The 15,713-nt window shown below is 47.2% G+C and overlaps 1 protein-coding gene across 9 annotated transcripts in view; it reads right to left on the minus strand.

Annotated features, from left to right (window-relative positions):
* BRD4 (bromodomain containing 4) overlaps nucleotides 1-15,713 on the minus strand; it is an 81,381-nt gene that overhangs the window by 56,375 nt on the left and 9,293 nt on the right. For 7 of the 9 annotated variants that reach the window (XR_012621281.1, XM_074810625.1, XM_074810624.1 and 4 more), the window contains exon 2: nucleotides 2,661-2,754. The exons of 1 other annotated variant lie outside the window; for it this stretch is intronic. The gene's annotated coding sequence lies outside the window, so the exon portion shown is untranslated. Of the gene's footprint in view, nucleotides 1-2,660; nucleotides 2,755-3,686; nucleotides 3,706-15,713 lie in introns of those variants that run through there. One more of the 9 variants, XM_074810621.1, reaches the window with a different exon arrangement.

The following is a 15,713-nucleotide window of genomic DNA, read 5'->3' on the forward strand; positions in this document are numbered from 1 at the left end:
AGGGGGAATTTAAGCCCCCCCACCACAACACTGTCCAAGCCCATCACCGACCCACCCTCCTGCAACCCTGGCACCACGTCAGAGGCCCACAGGGGAGCAGGTTGTGCCCCCTGCAAGCCCATGGGGGTCCACGGGGGAGCAGACATCCACTCTCCAGCCCGTGGAGGTCCACAGGGGACTAGGTTGTGCCCCCTGCAGCCCGTGAAAGTCCACGGGGGAGGTTTTCCCCTCTGCAAGCCCATGGAGGTCCACTGGGCAGCAGATGTCACCCTCCAGCCCATGGAGGTCCATGGGGGAGCAGGTTGTGCCTCCTGGACCTCATGGAGGTCCACAGGGGAGAAAACATCCAACTCTGCACCCCGTGGAGGTCCACAGGGGACTAGACTGTGCCCACTGCAAGCCTGTCGAGGTCCACGGGGGAGCAGGTTGTCTCCTCTGCAAGCCCATGGAGGCCACAGGGCAGCAGACGTCACCCTGCAGCCTGTGGAGGTCCACAGTGGGGCAGACGTTCACCCTCCAAGCCTGTGGAGGTCCACTGTGGAGCAGGTTGTCCCCTCTGCAAGCCCATGGAGGTCCACGGGGAAGCAGACATCCCCCCCCGCAGCCTGTGGAGGACCCCACGCCAGAGCAGGTGGATGTGCCCCAAAGGAAGCTGCGACCCCGTGGGGGACCCACAGTGGAACAGTTTGTGGAGGCCCGTCTCCCATGGGTGGGACCCCACGCTGGAGCAGAAGAGCACGAGGAGAAGAGGGAGAGGTGGAGAAATTGAGAGTGTCCGGCCAAGGTCAACCCCCACAACCCTAAAGGGACCAGCGAGGACAACCCCAACATCACCGAGTGACGGGGCCACTGTCCAACAGCCCAAGAGGGGTGAATTTAGGGCCCCACCACCACCCTACGACACCATCCAAGCTTGGCACCGTGTCCTCACCTGCCGGCACATCCCAAACTGCCACCAGCTCCCGTTATGGCTGACGGACGGTGCCTGGGGATACGGATTCACACACTGGCACATCTCATCGTAGCTGCCCATGAGTAAAGTCTAAACTAATTGGCTGCTGGTCAGCTGTAGTTAAATTACCAAGTCTGAGCCTCCCTCCAATTATCTATTTCAAGACAGCAGCACCCAACCTCGTTATTCCAAACTCAATCCCCAGAGCACCCACCAAGGTGGACGGAGAAGACAGCAGAGCCTGGGTGCAGGTGACCACACAACTCAGAAAAGTTGCTGAAGAGAAGTTTATCTAGTCTAAGTCAGAAAAATGACATTTTTTTAACCCATTCTACTATCAGTTTTCAACCACAGTGCCAGATTTAAGCATCTACAGGTACGACCCGAGCGTGAGGCTATTTCCACCCTTGAAGTTTGAGGACAAAAAAGATTCGATGCCCACTCTCTGCACCAGCCTAACACTTGCAAGAACTGCTCTTTTCCTGGAAAAATTAAGTTTTGGGTCGTGTGCTGTCCCCCCCATTTTTGCTTCTTGCTGGTCACTAACAAAAAATCCTCAAGATCAAGACATTCCTAGAGTGGCTGGATATTTAAAATACGGCCCTTCCCACCTGAGACTTCAGAAATCCGATTGCTCATCATGTCTGGGCTATGTCCGTAACCATACACACCCTGGAGATTAGTAGTAGAGATCATAAATTATTTGAGATAATAAATCTTCATCTTCCCAAAATATTCAGATGTCACAAAGCCAACCAAATACTTTTAAAGCTGAAACCGTGAAAAAAATTTGTGGATTTGGGGTGATTTGCCCCATTTATTGCCAAGCCTTTTAGGGCAAACTACCAGGAAAAAAAAAAAAACCAAAACCACTTAGAAGAGTGAGTTCTGGGCAGACACCAAAAATCATCACAGTTGTGTCCTGTTTTCCTGAGCTGGATGGAATATAACCCCCCGGGAGAAGGCAGCTCTGCACAGCGCTGATGGGCAGCTGAGATGGAAAAGGCTCCCAAAACCACCCAAACTGAGCAGAAAGTGGCCAAATTCAGACTCGGTGGCAGCCGTGGGGAGACCACCTGGCCTCGCTCAAAGCGCTGGCCGAGGGAAATGGGAGATACAGCCGTATGCGTGCACGGAGGGGGACAAAAATCTTGTGTCTGATATTCTGAAATCCCAGAGAAATACACCAAAATACAGAAAACTTTGAATTATTTCATGCGTGCGAGGCCTCTCCCTGACTCTGTGCTCTCACCTCAGCTCTCCGCTGTTTCTGCCTCCTATTTCCCCTGCTGGAATTAATTCCTTTGGTAAAGTGGATTTAAATTCTGCATCTAATGAATTATCAGGACAATTAAGTTTGATCCAGCCTTAACGAAGGTGAAGGTTCATTTAAACCGGTCTCTACCCATTCACACCGGCAAACTCCTAGTGGTAAATCCAGCAAATCCAGGGACACGTTTGCTGCAGCTCGTACGGGATTTACTCAATCCAAAGCACTCGAGAAGACAACGAGCGCAGCTCATCCCCGGCTGGAATTAATTCCTGCAGCCTGGTTTTATGTCACCTTCTAACCCGTGACACCCCCCCCCCCCCCCCCCCCCCAAAAAAAAAAAAAAAAAAGAGACATTACTGCCCCAAAATGCTGGAAATAAGCCGCACCCCGTAAATCATGCACTTATCAGCAAGGAGTAAAATTCAGGATAATTACCTGAAATCAGAGTTGACCCTTTGAGGTATTCGGTTCTTCTTCACCAGCTGAACCCTCTGACCTTCATTTTCGAAGCTACTATTGAAAGAAAGATCTGTAAGGAAAAGAAACACACATTAAATCAGAATTACAGCCAAAAAACATCTCTAACTTTCATCCTTTGCCTTTTTTTTTTTCCTCCAGATTCTTAATTTTATTTGTAGGAAACGATACGTTTTGAGTCGGAAAACCAGGAAGCTGTGAAGATGAAAAGCATCGTAACGCAGACGTGGACAGGTGAAGGGATCCAAAACAACGTCCAGACCACAGCGTGCTCACTTCGGAATTTAAATATACTGAGAAAAATGATTTAATTTGAGCTAACCAACCCAATACACCTCTTCTTGAGAGCTTCAACAAGCACAGGTCCTTTCCCTCGTGGGAACCTTTCCCCAAACCCCAAACCTGCTCTTTCCAGCCCAGAAAGTCCCTTCTAGTTGTTTAAGCCGGTTCCAAGAGCTGGGTTTAACTCAACGCCTGGGACTGCTGCCCAGCTTTAGGCATCTCAAAGCCTGGTTTAGCAGCTTACAAGAGGTCTCAAACCCATCCACAGCCCCGGCGCGAGAACAGCAATTGCTCACACTCTGGTTTTTCACAGAAATTACTGAAAAAAGCACCAAACACAAGATTTGAGCTTTTACCACAAAAAACGCTCTCTAGGAAGATGCTCGTAACCACAACCAACGCCTTTTTAACATCGCTTGTGCTCGTGAAATACCCACCACCACACCTCCAGAGCCAGCTTGTCTTAGAACCAATACATTTATTTAAAAATTTATATTTAAATGTTTAAAAAAAATCTTTAGTTTCATTTTCAGGGGTAGGACAGACTCTAAGGGATATGGGAGATGCGACGCTTGTTCCCCCAGCAAAGGGAATTCAGCACACAGTAACACATACAAGAGGCCAAAGGACCAGCTTAACAGCTCTGACAAACTTTAAGCTTAGCTCTAGCAAGCAGGCGTGGAAAATTTAGTTCAGACTCACCTGCCCTCGGGTGAGAAATACGGGAGGTTGAAAGGGATGTCTGGAGGTCTCCTGCTCACAGCGGGACTGACTTCAGAAGTTCAAACAGGTTGCTCAGGGCTTTGTCACACCACAGCAATTACTGCCAGGTTTTAATTGTCATTTTAGTGCCGGTTTTCCAGAGGTTAAGCTGATCTTAGTGTCATACACTTTACTCAAGTGTTTGCTGACAGTTTGGCTTCTTAACAAAGCCCATCCTGGAGGAAGGTGGACACCAAAGCAGCTCGGAGGATAAAACACGGACCAAACCCTGCACACGGGCTACTCTGGGGATAAAACAGGGACCAAACCCTGCACCTGGGTTACTCTGGGGATAAAACAGGGACCAAACCCTGCACCTGGGTTACTCTGGGGATAAAACAGGGACCAAACCCTGCACCTGGGTTACTCTGGGGATAAAACAGGGACCAAACCCTGCACCCGGGCTACTCGGGGGATAAAACAGGGACCAAACCCTGCACCCAAGCTCGTTAAATACTCCCAACACTATTTCTTCCCAGAGATGACCCAGCAGCTCCCTGAAGGCAGGAAAATCCACCAAAAGCTTCAATCACCCAGCAGGGTCGTGAGCTTCTGCCCACCTGCGTATTCTGATACAACTTGTGGTCTGTTCTGGCCACTTTTGGGTTTTATTAGTGATTATAAGAGCAACTGATGTCACCTACCTGGCCAAGGTCAAGGTCCTAAATGTGGGGTCGGGGCAATCCCAAGCACAAATCCAGGCTGGGCGAGGAGTGGCTGGAGAGCAGCCCCAAGGAGAAGGACTTGGGGGTGTTGGTGGGTGGAAAACTGACTGTGAGCCAGCAACGGGTGCCCACAGCCCAGAAAGCCACCCGTGTGCTGGGCTGCACCCAGAGCAGTGTGGGCAGCAGGGCGAGGGGGGGGGATTCTCCCCCTCTGCTCCGCTCTCGGGAGACCCCCCTGCAGTGCTGGGTCCAGCTCTGGGGGCACCAACATCAGGACACGGACCTGCTCGAGCGGGGCCAGAGGAGGCCACGGAGATGCTCGGGGGGCTGGAGCACCCCCCTGTGAGGACAGGCTGAGAGAGTTGGGGGGTTCAGCTGGAGAAGAGAAGGATCTGGGGAGACCTTGGAGTGGCCTCCCAGGACTGAGAGGGGCCACAGGAAAGGGGGGAGGGACTTGTCATCAGGGGGGAAGGGATAGGACAAGGGGTAGTGGTTTTAAACTGAAAGACAGTAGATTTAGGTCTGATATCAGGAAGAAATTCTTCCCTGTGAGGGGGGTGAGGCCCTGGCACAGGTTGCCCAGAGAAGCTGTGGCTGTCCCCTCCCTGGAAGGGTTCAAGGTCAGGTTGGATGGGGCTTTGGGCAACCTGGGCTAGTGGAAGGTGGCCCTGCCAGTGGCTGGGGGTTGGACTAGATGATCTTTAAGGTCCCTTCCAGCCCAAACCCTCCTGTGATTCTATAAACCCCCGAACTCCATTAGCGTTGCTGTTTCACAAGTATCTCCACTAACAGACCTGCTCCATGAACGCCACCAATTACAGTGATATCACTAATCATGCTTATCTGATAACATAAACCAGATTAAATCTCAAATACAGATTGTTTTTTCCTTGCAAATACTATTTCCCCCCCCCAGCTAGCAACAGCCACAGCCTTGAACAGATGCAGGAGGGACTTGTTTTCATTTCTGGTTCCCAATAATCAAACTCAGCAGCTTGGAGGAAGTGGCCATTTGCTTAAAAAAAAAAAAAGTATTTTAAAGTAGTTAAATAGATATAAATAATAAATATAAATAAATACATTTGTAAAAAGTAGGATTTAATTGTGTGTTCAGTGGCTTTTAAATTTCCTTTGGAGGGGGGTGGGAAGGAGCAACTCTCCCTTCAGCAGCAGAATTTACGAGTTTCCTACAAAAACACTCCCACAGCAAAGTATTGAAAAAAATAAATCAATATTTTCAGTCTTCTAAAACTCTACCCGATTTAACTGCTGTAGCACCAGTAATTTAAGCTTTCTGACTTATTTAATGAAGTTTTCTCCCTCATCCTCTGTACTGTTCCAGCAGTTCAAACCCCCAAGAACAGCACTTAAGAGGAGAAAGACGCCAGATCTAGTGAGGTTTGCAACTATAAAAATAAACTAAAAATTGGTGATTTAAAAGGTTTAAGTTACTAAGCTTTGCCGGTTTTGCCCCCATCAGGATAAATGTGAATGAGCAGGTACCACTTCCAGGCTGGGAATCACGTTAACTCAGGGGGAAAATATTTCAATCCTGATTAATGCGTGAATTTAAGTCAAGACTGGAAGCGTACGGGGTGTAGAAGATGTCATAAACACTCCAAAAACAGCGAAAATAAGGAGATTTCTCTAAAGAAAGGCTAAGACCAAGGGAAAAAAAACCCACTGCGATACCAGCAAGCAATTCATGTGGTATCCGAAAATAGTTACCAATGCCAAATGCCAATCAAAAAGCTGGGCATTTATCATTTCATCATTGTTAAATTACAAAGTTTTCTTAAAAATTCACTTTTTCCAGCTGATCCTGACTTTTTAATACAGGTTTAGTGAAATTCAAGGTATCGTACAAAAACCCTGGTCGCCTGCTCTTCAGAAAGAGATTATTTAGGTATTAAATAAACCCCAGCATTTCTGTGTTTGCTAAAGGAAAGAAACACCCATCCCGCAGCATCCCAGGAGTTCAGGTGATGGTTTCTCTCTCGACTAAACCGACCACATGGCGCAGATCTCAGATTTCTGGAAGAGCAAAGACTAACGACGGGCACTGAACAAGTTACGACCATTCCTGGTACTCTCATACACCAGAAATATCTGTATTTAATCACCTCCACGATCAATTTTATACTCAAAGCATGTACGTAATCCTAACATGATCAATCTCCATCACAGCTTTACTAAAATTATTTTACGGATGTTTTAAGCATTCTTAAATTTTTCACTGAAATTCACCCCTCAGCCCCTCCTAAGACTCCCCCAAATTTTCCAGCATTTTCTGCTAATGAGGAACCTCCTAATAGAAATTATTTAAGTGCTTCTCCCCACCTAGAAGCTCCTATTTTAAGCCAATGTAGAGGCTTTAAATCCATCGAGGTCATATCTATGTTCCTCTAACGTCTGGGAGGAGGCGAGACAGCACTCACCTAGCACGGAGAGGAGCTTCAAACCCTTGTAGGAAAGCAAAAAAAAAAGAAAAGCCAACAAACACACCCTTTGGAGACAGGCCAAGGAGATGAAAACGATCGCGAAAAGGCAGATTTAGATACCGCCGAGGCTCACTGCTCCCTCAGCGCCGGATCTGCAGATCAGGGAAAGTCTTGGGTCTGTCCCACCGATGTCTCCACCTCCGATGGCCATTCTGGGACAACTCTCCAAGCTCCACGGCTCCCCAGGAGCCTCCACACCTCTCAGGTTTGGGTCAACCTCAAAAGATTCCCCATTTCAAGGTTTCTACACTCTTTCTTCACTCCTGAACTTCTCACCGTGCCACCAGGATGGCTTTAAGAGAAGCATCGGAGCAGAACACCCTCATAAAGATGTCGTCTTCCAGCTAGGCCAGCCTAGAGACTGATCTTTACCTCTCGAGTCTCTCCTCTATTTAAGTGGCTGAGAGGAGGTCACTGCCCAGAGACAGCCCAGGCTTCAACGTCTCACCTCTGTGGGACAGAGCAGCCCTGGCTCGACGCACAAGGCCACCCGACTCTGCGCCTGCCAAAAAAATCGACACTGAGAGCAGATATCTTCCTGAAAACACTTATTTTGTCTGAGGAATCTTATCTCCACAAAGGCTGCTGGAGCAAACGAAGGCTGCGCTCTGTGGGTTCATCCAGCTCCGGGAGGGAAAAAAGACAATTCAGTTGAAAACAAGCAAGAGACTCAATATTTTCCACGTGCTGCAGTTGGATTTTGCTCACCCCAAGCCACTGCTAACGCTCTACCGCCAAAATCCCCTGCCAGGATTTCAAAGCACATAGAAATTAGTATTAAAACCTCCGTTTCCCAGACAATCAGGAGGGAAAAACCCACCCGAAATGGAGAACAGTCAAGAAAACACACATCTCTGTGATAATCATCACAAAATAAATTCCAAGGATGTGTTGGGTCCAAATCTTTAGGTGAGCGCAGAAAACCGCTCCAGGAAGCGCCACGTAGGCCGGGGGCCACCAATTCCTTCTGGCAAATGCCCTCTGACTTTTTAAGAGCCACGAAAGCCCGTGCAGCTCTGCCGTAACGCAGCAGAAAGCTGAATTTCAGTTCCACAGATACATATGTACCCCTTCTTTATGTTTGCTCAACTTGCAGCCACACGCTTTCTCTCAGCCCTCCAGATCTGAATTAATTCCTCCACCTAACGAGCCTCGCTCCGGAGGCTCAGACACTTCCAAAATAGATTTTTTTAATTAATTAATGCTTCCCGACTTCTCACACGGAGCCATCTTTGTCCCTTAATAGTTGTGGTTTGTACAGAAAGTCCAATTTCTTCCGACTTTGGCGCTCCTTTAGCAACGCCCCGAGTTTGACACTCGAATGAGAAGCGGTGACCGAGCGACCCTTGATCCACGAGCCCTTCCCAACACCGCAAACAAAGGAAAATATTGAATTTCATCCAGGAATTGAATGTGAAAGCTTCAGTACAAGATGGTTTGTTTGCAAAGTCGCTGCTGAATTGGTCCTTGATACCGACTGTATGCAGAGGGTTGACTTCAGGGAAAATAAAACCCATTTTTGCTCTATATACCAACTTTTCCTCTTTTTTTTTTTTTTTCACTGCACAACCAGGCTGTTCTGTACTGAAAACAACCACTGAACCGATAACAGATACGAGTGCGCGCAGGCGCCACCCGATTGCACAACTCGAGAGCTGCCTTATCTCTCCGTTTGCTTTCATAAACCCTGTAAACACCAAACGGAGAAGCGAGGCAGGAGGAAACGAGGAGGATTTAACTAAAACCATCACTGCTGCAAGTCCAGGACAGCCACTCTCACACTGCTTTGTGGTCAGAGGACTAAAAAACCAACCATTTTTGGTACCCGATTCAGCTGGATAGCCGAATTTCCACCCCAGCACCCGACTTCAAGGGCGGCCACAGACCCGGCCACGATCCCCAGAACGTTATTTGGACTGTCCCAAGTCCAAGTCCGTATGTTGGATATTGCTCACTCCGGGCTGTGCGGGCTGAAGCCGAGGATGAAGCTTTTCCTAGGAAGAGCTAGCAAAACAGTGGATAATAAAATAAAATAGGGAGTTACCAGTGGTTTGGATACCGAGCAAGGTCTTCCCCCCTCCCTTAACCCAACCTCAGATGCCTTCCTGTGTTCCCAGAGCTTCCTCACACACCAGCACTAAACACTTTTTAAGCGTTTAAATAAACCCGTGCCTCGATGAAGCCTAACCAGGAGTGAACTTGCATCAAATTATGTCTATAATTTCTGCTCTGTAATACTCAGGCCTGTGTAATATCCAAGAGCTGCCAAAAACACAGCAGCACTCAGGGCAATACTCCAGTGTCAGCTCCAAACATGCCACAGCCTTTTAATTTGAGGGTAAACCCCACAATTTTCTACAGCAGAACCTCTGCAAGAGTTACTCCAATTTTCAAGCAAGGAAATATATAGGAAAAAATCAGCTGTTTTAGCAAAACCAACAGGAAACGAGGACAAACACGATCACATTATTGCTCATCAAAGCAGACTGCTTCTCCGAGCGGAGGATTTCTGATATTTAAGGGCGGGGAGGACACCGATGAGTGATACCCCACAACCAGAGTCAATGGTGAAGTTAAAGCTGGAAGAACCTACTCAAAAATCAACGTTTTTGGTCATACAGGCAAGGGAGGAGGTAATTATAGATGAAGTAACAGGTACTTTAGTCCACATCAGAGGTATCCAATAGGTGATACGAGGCAAATCCAATCTATGAAGCCAAGAATCCTGCTTAAAATAACATAAAATCCATTCTCAGAAACGCTTAAATATTTCTCCTGCTTTTAGTACTCCCTGATTTCCTCTATACCCTCCAAGTAAATTCCCATTTGAATCCGCATCTGAACCCGTATCAGATTTTTCCCACTTTTCTAGCGAGTTACAGCTACTTGAAGTTTTTGCAAAAGCAGAGACTAATTTCTCATTCTCGAGATGAACGGAACAAACTTCACCCTGTCCCATCCAGCAGAAGCATAATTTAAAATTAATAACAACGATTTAATGGAGACTAAACTGCTTAAACGTGCTAGGTAGGAGATTTCATTCAGGTCACCGACCAGCTTACACGCTGCAAGCACATATCAGCGCTCCGTAGCCTGGGAAGAGTTTTCCAACAAGACCAATTTAGCCTCAAATCCTTTAATTAACAGCAGGAGAAGCAAAGTATCCAGCTACAGAGATCCACAGATTCCAAGTGCGATTAAGCCACGGGGACGGAAGAAAGTTGTTGCCTGGCCAGGAGCTGCAGGTTGATGAGGTTTTACCTTGAGAATTAAGCAGTTTGTATCTGAGAAGGGTTTGTGCCCCCAAAATCCTCCTCTCCCAACCCAAATCAGACCCCACCTCCCTCCAAGCATCCTCATTCTTGAATTTGCTTTAATATCGCTGCTACCAAAAGGCTCAGAATTAGCAAAAGTTTATCTAAGATCAATTCAAGACCACGAGCAACCGGTCTCGGATCTTCAAAGCACAGAAACCCTGACCACGAAGCGGAAGTCACAAATATATCTCAAAAAATTTCTGATGAACGAGCAAAGCAATTAAAAAGCAAAGCCAACGCACCTCAAACATCGAGCCTCGGTCTTCTCCGAGCAGCTCAAGGCACCAGGAGTCCCACACACGTTTGTATTTTAAGGGCACTTACGCCAACGACACCCAACCCCGAAGCGATGAGCTTCAAGCCCAAACTCGGCCACGGCGTCTTCCAAAGCCACCTGAAAGCCACTCGACGCCTTGTGTGTTCCCAAAACCGGTATTTGATCCTGGGCCCAGCCACGCTGCACCTCAGAACCACGGTCTGGGCTCACAGTACAAGGCTCAGAGTCTGAAACGACCCAACTACAGAATCAATTATTTTCTTTCAAGGATTAAGAAGCTAAAAAAAAAAAAAACCACACTGCAAAAGGAAAACCAGATGCAAATACTCCAAAGTATTGTGTCAAAAAAGCAGTGAGGTGGTTTTATATTCAAATTTCTGTCTGGTCAAGAGACTCACAAGTCTAACCAATCCCAGAAATTGGCCGTTTCCTTTCTCTTAATTGCAGAGAGAGCCTTGAAAGACCTGAAAAAGCCTAAGTTTAGAAAATATTAGCAGCTGCTGGTTTTGTTATTAGAACAAGTCTGATACGGAGCCGTTAGAGGAGCGGGACTTTCTCCTCCTTCCCTCCCTCGGCGCGCTCACCCACGGCCAGAAGCTATCTTTAGCGCCAGGCTGCAGCTAGAAAAGCCAACTTTTAATCCATTAATTGGTAATTTGGTACCGACGATTCTCAACAGAGTTGAGCATATGAAGTCACCACATTTTTCTAAACCACTTAAAAATTAATTCAAGAGTTTACAGCCAGAACAATCGACACCAACCTCAACACTGATCCAGGAGGGAAGACATTTCGTGCAGCAAGAGGCTGCGGGGCCGGGAGCGTGACTAACGCCCAGACGAGTCGGGCGACGTAACATGGAGAGCACATTTCTACTCCCACTTAAATTAAAATGGGAGCAAGCGACTCAGCAGAGAAGAAAACCCAGTGATCCACTTCAGGGTCAGCGTGCCCCAAGCACAAGCGCGCTGCTAGAGGAGAGCTGCCAGCAGCAACAAGCTCCTCATGAATTAAACAGGGATTTTTAGAAAATAGTCAGGCTAACGAGCAACTCAAACTCACTTGTAAATCTCTCCATCACCAACAATAACATAAACTTTCTCTGGTGAGGTGGGGAAGGACACGTCCTCCTGGGTATGCTCAGAGTTGCAGGAAGAGAAGATTATTCAGTGCTGAGATGTTCCTGCTAATCCTCACCGTGGAGTAAATTACCCGTTTCAGCCTAAATTAGCTCATAGGTGAGGTCAGACGACTCAGATGTCACGTGGCAAACGCCCCGAGCTCACGTTAACTGTGCTGAAGAGCATCAGAAACTTCCCCAAGAGCTTAAGTTCAAGTTCTGCAGGTCTTGGGTCAATCACAGCAGCCCCTCCACAGACTGATCTGATCTTCCAACCGCCCGAACGAACACGGGGGACATTCCAGGGTGGGATATTGAGGCAGTTTTGGGTTCGTGAAGTGATTTATTAGCGTGGAACAAGTCAACGGGCTTCTGAAGACCCACCCAGCGGGTGAGAAAGGGCATTTCCATCCCATGACAGGAGATGGGAGAAGCAGAAGCGGCTGTACAGGAGCACATCAAACATCTGCTCCCCCATCTCCAGTAAGAAGAGCGAGTGACCCTCCACACCTCCACAACACGCTCAGCAACAATCGTTATTCGACATAATTCGAGACCCCCATCTTTATTAGGGACTTACTTCTTGCCTGTTCATCTTCTCCCTACCATTTAAAAGTTGCATCTCGGCTCTTTTCTGGACCTTTTCTGGTTTGGTTTTTTTTTTTTTTGCAAACAGCAAGATCATTCATCCTTTTTCCTACACTATTTTTCAAGTGTACTGAAGAAACACGGGTGTAAACAGATGGATCTTCCCCCACTACAAGCCACCTCCACGTTCCTACCTTGAGACTCTTCATAAATTGTTAATCCACAGAGGGGTTATCAATCTCCTTAAGCTTAGTTTTAAGAGAAAACAAACCTAAGCTCTTGAAGGATGCCTCAGCGTATTTTATCAATAACAGGACTTAAAATGAACACTGAAAAGACAATTTCCTTCTAAAAAAGTCAGGTTGACCATAAGGATTATGATCCTACATTCAAATGCCAAGTCTAAAATAATCTCCCCCTTAGGCTAGGCTTTTTTAGAAGCACATTTTAGGCTCCAAACCTTTCGGTATCAGCCTTGCAACAACTACGCTTTGCCCTGCAGCTGAATTCCCGTTCCTCTTCAGCCCACGTCTGTAGATACCGAGACCACAACTGCTCGGCATCGCATTTTTCAGGCGCTATCAATAGTCCGCAAGAACACGGGGCTCCCAGAGAGCCGCCTTTCCCAGAGAAACTGGACTGGAAGCTGAGGTAAGAAAGGACAAGCCAAGGTCAGATCAAAAATAGCCCATTCAAAAAAAAAAAAAAAAAAAGAGAAGGCAAAACAAAAATGTTTTTAAAATGTGAAAAATGCAGTGCCCTTAACTGGTTCAATCTGTGCTGAGACAGAAAAAAAATGTATTAAAACCAGCAGGGTAGTTAAACCAGTTAAAAGCAAAGCTGTTAGGCTCAGGAGGACATCAGACCACATCTAAGACCTAGAAGTTACTCCGAGTCCTGTTAAAAGTAGTATTTGTTAAGCAAAGGCCTATTTTACTCGGTTGCACAGCTCTAAAAAACAAGATCTCCCCAAAAAACCGCTCCAAACACCCTGTCTAGTAACAATGCATTGCTCTCAGCCCCTTGTACATGAAAAGGGGTGTCAGAAGCCACCAAAGCGCTCCAAAAATTCACCTTTTTCCTCCTGGGGCTCTCAATGAGTTGGAATTTTCCCCTCGGCTAGCAGAGCGCTCAGCAGCTCTGCAAACAAACATCCCTCAACAGGCACAAGGTCAGGCCCATCTGCAAATACGTTGTCTCCGACTCAACGGCAGGAATAAGTGGCAATCTTGTTTTTCTTGTAACCTGATACGGTTTTTACAGGGAATTCTTCTGTCCAGGACAGCGTCCAGCCCTAAATGCAGGCAAGGAGCAGCAGTAAAAGGCTCTTCACTACCTTTATTCTACAACCAGACCCTGCTCCGCTGACTCTGCGCTCGGAGATGTCCCACTTTACCAGTCCAGATGCTCAACTTTGCTAGCAACAGCGTAAGAAATCTTATTTTTTCCCCCTTTTCACTCTTTATCCTCCTTTTCCCCACCCCATACCAGTGACTCCCGTGGGTGTTCAGAAGCAGAAAGCGCCACTTCACAAGAAGAAAAATAAAAAAAAAAAAGGAAGAGCTCAAGCTTTTGTCCTGCAGAATAGCACCACACCTTTGTTCTTCCCCCCCAGGGGGAAGCGGATTGTGCCCAAATTAACTCTAATTACACCCCAATTCAGTAGGAAAGGATCACGCCGGGGGTTTGGAAGCAGCATGAAGTTGGGAATTGCCTCAAATACATCAGAAATAACGGTGAGGCTTAGTTTTGAGCTAGCAGCGAAGCTCAAACCCTATTTTTAGCGTTCATCCCTTTTCCCCTTCCCTGAATTACTCCCGAGGTCCCCAAACCAGAGCCAGATGTCGAGTATCCAGCGCACCCGGGCTCACGTTTCACAAGCGGGGTCGGTGCATACACAGACATGCTGGAAATCCACCTACAAATTCAAAAAAACCCCACAAAACCCAACCACAAACATCTCGGGTGACCTTTGGACCAGCGATTTGCACTCTAATCCCATCCTCCCCCCAGCAGTATTAAACTCTGAACTCCGAGAAGCGACTTTACCTACGCTCAGCAACGTAACAAAGACGCAGCTTGGACCATAAAACCAAAATATATTTGGCAGCACGCGCAGAGGGTTTGACACCTTCCTACCAGGACGTTCCTGCTGCTGCTATTCCAGCAGACAAATACGAGTGTTTTATCACCCAAACCTCGCAAGCGGGGAAATACCGACCAGACAGAAATTAAAAACACTTTAGAAAAGCAAATATAATATAACCTGAGATGGTAATTTACACCGACAGTGATTTTTGTGCTGGTAAAGAACCCGCCTCTGGTGCCAAAACCTTTAACTTTGGCATCAGCTTCAGTGGAACGAATATTCCTTGTGTTAAATTTAAGAAAATTATCACCAACTCTCTCTGCATTTTACTCCCTCCCTGCGGAGGAGGTGAGATATAAAGAAGAGCCGTGAGCATCAGGACTCAAAGGATTAGGTCAAGTGACTTAAAGGCAAGTGATTTAAATCGATTTCTTCTGATTTTCTTTCTTGAAGTGGAAAATTAGCACCTACTGGGCAGCATCCAGAGTCCCTTGGGCCCTTCAAGTTCAGAGGAGCAGGGGAAAACGCTGCTTGAGCTCACCGAGCTCTCTCCAAAACCGCGGCTGGGCTCCCCGAATCTGATTTATTATAGTTTCACCTTCCAAAAAAAGCTACTTTGAGACAATCTGAGCACAAATCTCCATCCCTACTACACACCACAGTCCACACACACACATGTAACCAACGACAAGATACCCCGAGAATCTAACGGGAGCAGCGTGTTAACGACGAGGTACCCTGAGCAGCACAAATTCCTACTTTTGAGGCAGAAATCTGTTTTAAACCTGACAGGAGCAGCGTGTTGGGGTTCAGAGGAGCCTTCGGGCGCCGATTACAGCTCCCCATTACGGCGCCATCTCCGGATTACGAGGATCTGGTCGTTCCACCTCGCAGGTGCAGTGAATTGGACGGCAGCAAAGCTGATTTTCGACGAGAGGAAGAGAGACACGAGCTCATCGTTTGATCTTAAACGCGGCCATTTGCGACCCCAAGCAGCAACTCTGCAAGAGGAACTTTAAAATGAAACTGAAAATCTTGATTCTTCTCAAAAAAAAAAGGCTTTACGTATAAAATACGATGCTTTTAAAGGTTTTATCAGCAGGAAGAGGAGGAAAAAGACTTTTTATAAGGAGATTATTTAATTTGTAGCCTTGCTACAAGGCTGATGTCTCCGCCAGCTCGCCAGTGAGCCAGGGCTGCAACGCTGGGATGTTTTCGAAGCGGAATTGCTGGGAATTTCATCATCACCCTCCAAGGTTCGGCTCCGCAGGAGGACCCAAGCTCACCCTGGAGCCGTCGGATAACCGGATAAACCGGCCTAGCAAAGGATTTCCAAAGCAGGGATGCTGTTAGTAAAGAGACTTTCTGACCCATCCGCAGCTACTTGGCACCTAGCTCGATTAAAAAAAA

This window comes from Strix aluco, chromosome 38, assembly GCF_031877795.1.
Source record: "Strix aluco isolate bStrAlu1 chromosome 38, bStrAlu1.hap1, whole genome shotgun sequence".
NCBI lineage: Eukaryota > Metazoa > Chordata > Aves > Strigiformes > Strigidae > Strix > Strix aluco.